Source organism: Mus pahari, chromosome 4 (genome assembly GCF_900095145.1).
Source record: "Mus pahari chromosome 4, PAHARI_EIJ_v1.1, whole genome shotgun sequence".
NCBI classification, from domain to species: domain Eukaryota; kingdom Metazoa; phylum Chordata; class Mammalia; order Rodentia; family Muridae; genus Mus; species Mus pahari.
In genome coordinates, this window is record NC_034593.1 from 92,317,739 (window position 1) to 92,326,871 (window position 9,133).

A 9,133-nucleotide genomic window follows, 5' to 3' on the forward strand; every position below is an offset into this window, starting at 1 on the left:
CTATATTCTGGGGAGAAAGAAATAGACAAGAAAAGCAGAACCATGGGGAAACAGGCTATCTGGAACTCAGGGGCTACCCTCAGCATTGACCTTATAATCTTCCTACAGAACAGTGGGAGGCACTGGGCCACACAGAGTCAAAGTCATCAGTTATACATGGTGGAGAGGAGGCAGTCCCCAAGTGGTGGGACAAGTTCTGGGAAGATGGCAGCAGAGCCAAGTCCTGGGGCTGGCTCCCTCAGTCCTATCTGAGAACTCTGGCATGGAGCAGCTCTTCTTCAGCCTGGCAGCTGTGAAATGAAAATAATCACAGGGCTATAAACCCAGAGCAAAGCCATGAAACCAGTTACGTCCTAGGCATGGGTCAGGATGCTTAGCTGCGAGCAAGCCTATGCTGACTTAGGAAGAACCATGTTAGGGATCACTGGATATTTGGTTACTGCAGGGTGTACAGACAGTGTAGAGAAGTCCTTTGCTCAGTGGGCATCATAGACTATGGCTGAATACAGCTGGGCTCAGGAGGGTAGGAGCAAAATCCCACCTGAATCTAGCCTTGGAGAGATCATCTAGGATCCAGAAGTTTCAGAGTAGTGATGAAGAGCCAGTTCTTTTTTCAACTGGTGTGTGTGTGTGTGTGTGTGTGTGTGTGTGTGTGTGTGTTAACATTCATGGAGGTCAGGAGACAACTTCATGGAGGGGGGTCTCTAAGGAATCGGAACTCAAGCTGCCAGACTTGCACAGCTGAGCCATCTTGCATACCTCTAAGCATGGTTCTTTGCAACTCTCTGAGTTAAGTTCTGCATCTGTGAAGGGGAATACTTATAATGCTGTTTTCAGAAAGTCTAGAAACAATTACGATTATATATGTATAGCACTTAAGAAATATGTAACAAATTCTAGCTTTGAAAACTAGAGTCATCTGAACACTCCAAGGCTCTTAGAATGCAGTGGAATAGTTAGTTCATCAGCTGCCATTGTTGTAACTATATGGTTGGTTCCCACTGAGTTGTAATAGTGAGTGTTACTAATAGTGCCTATTAGCACTTACTGAGAGCCTGCTCACTGTGTGCCTGGCACAGGACTCAACACCTTGTATGGATTAGCTGTGAGCTAACCTCCAGGCTCTGAAGCCAATATAGCCATCTGATGAAGCCAGGACGGCTTGCATGCAGCCTTCTCTGGAATGTTTACTCCTCAAGGTTGGCGCATTTATCAACCACTGGCTCTGAGAGTTCCCACGTGTCAAGCACGTGGAGTGTGTTTTGCTGAGTCTCATTTGGATTTGTACTAAAGAGCTCTGACCTCCCCAGAGTTCTTCTGGTCTTGCATAGGAGGCTCTTAGCGGGGTCCTGCGGCTAAAGTTGGCCAGATTTAACTAACCACAGCATCGGCCTGAGGAGACTCCTCCAACCCAAGCTGCTTCCTGGTGTCAGTGGTGTATTCCATCTTATCTTCCATACCTCAACCCAATCTTTCAAGCAGCAGGCAAGCCTGTGCTTCAGCAGTGTCTCAGGGCAGGTAAGGCAAAGCTTAGCTCTTGTCTTTATCTTCACAGCCACTAGCCCCACCCTGTCACCTCTCCCCTACATGTTCCCTAGGTCAGCAATAAGTGAAATAATAATCTGAGTGACATTTCCTAGGTGCAAAGCATGGGAGACATCTGATTGGCTTTCAGAAGGAGGTGTTGTAAGGATTGTGATGGGACCGTCGGAGCCCAAGCCTGGCTTCACTGCTAGCCAATCAAGATTGAATGGTGCTGACAGGGTCCTTGTCTCTCTGAATGTCACTTTTCTTACATGGAAACTCTGTTGTCTTACAACAGAGTAATGTAATCCAACATCAATTACTGTATATAAAACATACAGCCACAGGTGCATAATCTACATATGTAAATATAATATGTAAAGACAGATCATACACAGAGACTGTATGTATGTGTGCATATGTGTATGTATGGAGTGTGCATGTGTGTGTAAATAGCTCTTGAGAGCTAAGAAGCAACAAGAAGTACACAGGCTACCTCCCCATGCTTCTGTAAGCTGACTTAAAAACACAGAATAGCACACGGATCTGCCAAATAGTCATTTCAAATTACAAACAGCAGTCCTACGAGGCAATGATGTGGAAGGGATAAGTCTGGGAGAATTCCTCAAGGAAAACGTCTGGAACTGTGTTTGGAAAACAAAGTTGAGGACAATAATCTCCTGGGTTAGGGCTTAGCTCCGAATGAAAGAGGAAGCAAAACCCAACAGAGAGAAGGGAAAACTGTCTGTTCTCGTGCCTCCTTCTGAGGAACAGCAGACAGTGGAACCACCTCCTAGTGGAAAAATACAAACTTCGGAAAAACTTAGGAAATAACCTGCAATCCTGTGGCTGAATGCAACAATGGACATCCCTGTATGGTTTCCATAGAATCTTATCTGTGGCCAGAGCAAATACCAAAGAGATGGTCAAGTTTCCTGGAGACTGGGCGTCCTATGGGGGTGTCAGCTGGCTCTCTGTCCTCAGAACGAGGAAGGAAAAGAAAGGCTCTCTCTCAGAAGAGGTGCCACACACCTCCAGGATAGACTTGTGTTGGGGGTTCACTCTGCGCCTGGGCACATTTGGTGCCACAGCAGAGCGTAGTCTCCAGCCTCTCCCCTTTCTCTTCACCCCGCCCCCCCCCAACCATTCCTTTCACTTTGACATAATGAAAGTGCAGCTTGCACACTGCCTCGAGATTGCATATGAGAATTGGAAACATGTGTCCGAGCTGGCACCCCTTCAAAGGGCTTTGGAACTCTGACTTGGGCTGTCCTCTGATTGCAATAGCAATTCCCCGAGCTAGCTCTCCAGCTTCACATTCCTGCAGCTGCACCTTAGCATTAACTCTTGCCAGTTGGAGGCTGCTGTGTGTGGAGCCTGCTCCCAAAGTCTCGAGGTGGCTGCCCACCCAGTCTCTCCGAGTACAAAGTTCAGCTCTGAATTTGGCATCTGGGCACTGACTTTTCAGATGGGCATCATGGGAGTTAACAGGTTCATTAGCCTTTTATTTTTTTTTTTTGCAGAAATTATACACTAGCAGGTCAATTGTCACGAGTGCTTTTGGGGCACTGCCTGAACTCTCAAGGGATACAGTGCTGGATCTGTTCTGACCCCGAAGGGTGTCTTGCCTTGCTTTGCCCTGTGCTGGAGATTCCTGGGGGAGATGCAGAATCAGAGGTGATCGTCTATGACAATAAACTCAAAATATATGACTAGTGGGGTCCTGGAGGACCCTATTCGGTTCAACAAAGAATGAATACCTGTTGGTGAGCTATGAGGTGCCATGACAGGTCTGGGGCAGATAGAAGAGAAGGATGGGTCCCAGTCTCATAGAAAGCTGACTGGAGGATTCAAGAACTTTTTACAGTCAGGGTATACCTACAGACCACATAGCTACAAGCCCACGGCTCATGAAGACAGCCTTAGACATCCCTGGTGCTCTGGTGTTGGCCGTAATCGACCCAGCCCCCTCCGATGTCTTTCCTTGCTTGATACTCACTTGCTCTCATTCTCAACATTACTGTGGACAATCCCTCTAGCAAGCCTGACTAGGCCATTGACATTGCCTCCGGTTCTCAGAGATATACTATTTCAGGTTTTATGCTCACCAGAAGCACCCAGAGGTCTAATATGGTAATTGGGGGCTAGAAGCTGAGCTTCTACATTCTAAACACCCCCAAGGATGCCACTGCTGTTTCTCTATGGCCCATACTCTGAACAGCCAGGACTGGGATCATGCCTGGTCTCTCAGTGGGCTGGTCCTCAGTTCTCACCTAAGAACTTTGATGAGGTTCGTTTTCCTTGATTCTTAGAGCCTACGTTAAACTTAGGTAGCAGTCCTGGGGGATCTAATCTTAAATCTTCTGGCCCTCGGAAGTCAGCTCTTGTCCTGGAAATGGAGAAGTCAGAAGGGAGGCCATCTGACCAATTGCATACCAGGAAGAATACGGTAGTGAGAGTGATAACCAAGCTCCCCCAAAGTGGGAACTCCAACAAGGAGAACTGGAGGTAGAGCAGGCTGTGGGGAACAGTATGGGACAGGTGAAAGAGAAACAGAACCGACCACATAGCACTAAGAATGATCCTACTTGGAGGGGAAAAGAAGACTTGGTCACAAACACACCATCACCATGGAGACAATTCTGAACACGTTTCTCTCTTCAGTTCATCTTCTTGATAACAGGGGATGAAAAGTCACCCTTTGCAGATGACTTTTAGACCAACCTCCAGCTTCCTGGAGGGATTATTTGTACTCAACCCACAACAGTTTACAAAATTCCTGCTACAGACACCAGTGATGGCTGTAGAAATGAAAAATGCCTCAGTTCCATGTCTAAAACAAGTAGTTTCCAAGGCTCTGAAAAAGCCTGTCTTGTCTTCTGCAGCCTCAGGCTGAAGAATTCCATAGCCTAACCATATCTAGAGTCACTTGAAACACTCAGAAGTAGTGTGCCAGACCTCCTGATGGCCATATGTGGTGTTTCCACTTCAGGCCCTTGCCCTCAAAGGACAACATACAGTTTATTTACAGTCAGTTATATTTGAAGAATGCCATTTAAAAATAACCCTCGGTATTCCTTCTCTCTCTAGTTGGCTCCTTTCTGGTTTCATAATAGTCCCTGCTATAATCACAATCTTTCTTTGATCCATTACATAAAATATATCACTATTTTGGGTAAAAAGATCATGGACACAATAAAAATGAGGCTTATGACTGCCCTAGGAAGAGATTTGCTGGGGAAAAAATATTGCAAAGAATTCAAACCACCCAAAGTTTATCAGGCCAGATGGGGTGCGTACTCTGTGTAAACAGTTTCTCTGAGCATTAGAATCAAAGCAAAGCCTGCCTGTGTGTGCCAGGAGTCAGATGATGACGTCACTCTGAGAGTCTCGATAGTTTACATTCAGGTAAGTGGTTCCGTGGACTATAAGCCTCAGGTGGTAAATATACATTTCTCTGAAAATATGTTGTTTTAGAGACTGGAGTTTCTTTCTTTCTTTCTTTCTTTCTTTCTTTCTTTCTTTCTTTCTTTCTTTCTTTTTCTTTTTCTTTTTTCTTTCTTTTTTTTTTCTGCTGTTGTTTGAATTTTTACAAAGTGAGTCTATGCAGAGCAAGAGCCAGAAGACAAAAATGTGGGGAAAAGTCCCTCCCAGTCAGCGTTGATCATTTAGCCCAGAAGCCTTGAAGTCAGCATAGGAAACCCTCCAGCTGGAAGGGCTAGGCACTTGCCGCTGCGAGTCTTCTCCTTCAGGGTTTACCTTCACGTGGGTCATTTTCCTGACTTTGCTCCATGTGTTCCAGGAAGCCTTTCCCTCCATCTTCTGCTAGCCAAGACTGAGCCAAACAATGGCAGGCATGACATTCATGGCAGAAAAGAGTCAAGTAAGAACAGAAGGTGATGAGGGAGAGGGCCCAACATACATCAAAAGGGCTGGGATGACTCGAGAAAACAGAAAGCGAAACTCCATTCAGGAGAGATTTAGTCTACATCCACTTTAATCGTGGCTTTATTGGGTTGTGGTTTATATTGGGTGAGTCACAAAAGTGTTTTTTTGTTTTTTTTATTCTTTTTCTTTTTTTTTTTTTTTAAGTGGTAGAAAGCTTTTCAGTTACTTTATCCATTGTGTAAAGCTTAGTCCTACTTATCGGTAACAAAGACGTGATTAAAATGGAATAACCGGCCCCCGATGAAATGAGAAAGTTAAAAACAACAACAAAAATCCGACCTGCCATATATAGGAACCATGGGATGAAGCTGAGCACTGCTTTCTTTTCTCAAAGTCACTGTGGACAGCTCACTCTGTACCATGACAAGTGCTGCCAGGTTCTGGGGACACACTGGATCCCACTGTCTTCAACACACCCAAGAAGCCACATGCTGGCTTCTACTCTACCTCATTTACTGGAAAATCACCGCCTCCTCCAGCACACTGCACATGCTGCCTTTCTGGATGGATGTGCATTTTAGTGATGGAGAGACTAGTGAGGCAGAGAGATCACAGCAACGGAGTAGAGAAGCAGAAGTCCAGAAGACTTCTCTGGAACCATCCTCTGAGGGATGGTTTAAGTGTCAGTTCTGTAAAGCATTTGTCCTAGTGCTATTTGTTAATATCACCTCTCACTTGTATGGACAGAGAGAGACTTGCCCCAGGGAGGAGAGGCAAAGGGGATGAAAGAATCTGAAATCCTAGAAAAGGGACCGTTTCTGGTCCACTGTTGGATGGTGAACATCAAGTGAGTTTCTGCTCATTCTTGAACTAAAGATCCTCCCTAACCTCTTCACCATTCATTCAGTTGCTGTCGCAAGAATACTCTCTGGGCAATGCACAAGGTGATGCACACTCTTGCCCATAGAACATGTCTTTGAAAATAGCTATGTATCTCCCATCTAAGTCTTTATTTTCCAGACTAAACACCACTAGGTCCATCAGTGATCTGTATAATGGCTTCCAACCCCATTGCTCTTCTGACCAACCCTCTCTGGACACACTCTGATTTAACCTCTTACAATGTGGTAAATGTGGTACCCAGAAGGAAACACAATACTCTAGCTGCAGACTGACCAGCCCTAAGTGTAACTGGACTATTAACTCTTTTGAAGCACATAGCATACCTGTTTCCATCAATACAGTCTGATATTACACAGACTTTCTCCATTGCCACATCACACTAGATTTGGACTTCGAGTTCACAGTACATTACCATGCCCTTGATTTTGTTTTTTATGATTATAACAGAACTCTTCCATCTTGCATTTTTTCCATGCTTACTTGGCCTACAAAGTCATCTGGCTTACTAAATGGTAAGATATAAGGTCTATGCTGCCAGGAACTCTATCTGACTCAGTGTAATATTCCGGGGTCTAGCACAATGTCTCATCTGCTGACCCGACCTGTCAGCTGTATTCTCGGCTGGGTGCCTCTCCCACTGTGATGCAAGCTTTAAGAATGAAGACCCCCCAAGGAAGTGCTGAGCAAAGGCTCCATTTGTAATCCAAAGTATTATATTAGCTACCAAACCTTACCAAAACAAAACTGATTGTTTTTTGCAACCATGGGAGGATAAATCCAGGCAGAATGAGGCTGACCAGAAGCTAATAGAAGAAACACCAATGTATGTGACCTTGGCCCAAGGCAGTCACTGTACATTCATTTTAACTGTACACCACATCTCTTACTCTTTTGGTTGTCCTGCCACTGTCTAAATCAGAGATTTCTCTTACAGACGTCTGGACCTTGTGTTTGCTGAAGTTGTGCTTTGGAACTTTTGATCATTGTTTTGTTCATTGCAGCTAAGGGCTGTGTAGGAGTTGAGGATACATTTGAAAAAAATCAAGTAGGGAACTCACAATCTTGTGGTGGATAAAAATAATCCCTAAACATCATGCACAGTGGAGGCTTGGAGGAAGACGAAGCAATAAAAGACAGTCACTTGGCTTGGCACCAAGAATAATTCTGTTCTTTGAGCTATCTATGCGATAATTTTTCATGCATGTTTCCTACAGTGTTAGCAAGCAGTTCATACACTGCACTGACCAATTCCTTGAGAAGACCAAAGTATACCAGGTGTAAATCATGAACCTGATAGAGCACTGACCCCATCACAGGCTTAGGAATAGTCTTTCAAAGGAAGCTAGAGGGTTCTTGCTTGTTTGTTTAGCATGGTGTTCAAGCATCGATGAAAGCATAAGGGGAAATTTTTAGTGCTAGAAAAGATTAAAGTGGATGGAAAAGCCAGTCCTCAATGAGGAAAGCTAAGTGTTACCCCACAATCTTTCTCTGAAGAGTTTTCCATAGTCCATGGGGAGCCTGTCACTCAATAACACTTCTCATTCACTGTTCCTCCTTGTTGGAAAGCAATGTCAACAGGTGACCCCAGACCATGATGGTTGTTTCCTTTCATTCCAGGATCACTGAACACTGTTCACAAAGTTATAGCCAAGCAGTGCTATTCTTTATTGTTGGTCATTCATTTGATCACCTGTTCTTTTAATATGGAATTGAGTTTCTATTACATACTGTGGGTAAAATCACAGGTAATGTAGAATTTTTGACCACTGTGGACCTGAGACCAGCTAGAAGACCAGACATGAAGCAATTAATGAACTGTGAATAGACAGGAAGATGAGAGGGGTAACCTTGGTAAGAAAAGGGTAATTCTCCATATGTAAGCACAGAGCTCCAGGCAGGCACATTGGGGCTGAAGGGTTAAATATGAGAAGCAAACTATTGCTCATGGTAGGCCATCACTAATAAAGTAAGTATTGTCTGAGAGACAGAAATGTAGGAAAACATAGAAAAGTGAGCAACTGAAAGAAAAAGAGCTAAGCAAATTAACAGAACAGTTTTTAAATAGAGAAATTCAAGTGGCCATTAAGTACATTAAAAATGGTCAACATCATCAGTAATCATGGAAATGGCAATCAAAACAACACTGAGATCCCATCTCACCCCAATCAGAATGGTTATCATCAAGAAAGTAAAACCCAATAAATGCTGATAAAGATGCAAGGCAAGAGACAGTCTTACATACTGTTGAGGTGAACATAAACTAGTTGATCCAGCTTGGAAATCCATATGGAAGTTCCTCAGAAAATCTAAGAATAGAATTTTTGTATATTACAGGTATGCCACTTCTAGATATCTACCCCAAACAATGTAAGTCAGCTCACTAAAGGGATACTTTGCATGCCATGTTTATTATGAGACTAGTCCTAGTAGTCAGGTCATGGAATCAGCCTGAGAGGCACCAACAAACAAATAGATAAAGAAATTGTGGCCTATATATACAAGGGAGTCATAGACATAAAGAATTAGAATATGTCCTCTGTAGGAAAATGGATAGAACTGGAGATCATTACATTAAACACATAAGCCATATTCACAAAGAAAGATATCACTCGTGGAATTGGCCCTGGGGCAGAAGGCATGAAAGTAAAGGGATTATTAGGGTGTGGAACAGGGAAAGGGAGGTGTGGGAGGATGATAAGAAAGATAATAGAGACATTTGAATATAATATGTGCACTGTGGAATTACAGTAAATTATTTTGTTTTATATAATTTTCTTTTTTGTTTAAAGAATGAAAAAAAAAAAAAAAAAAAAAAAAG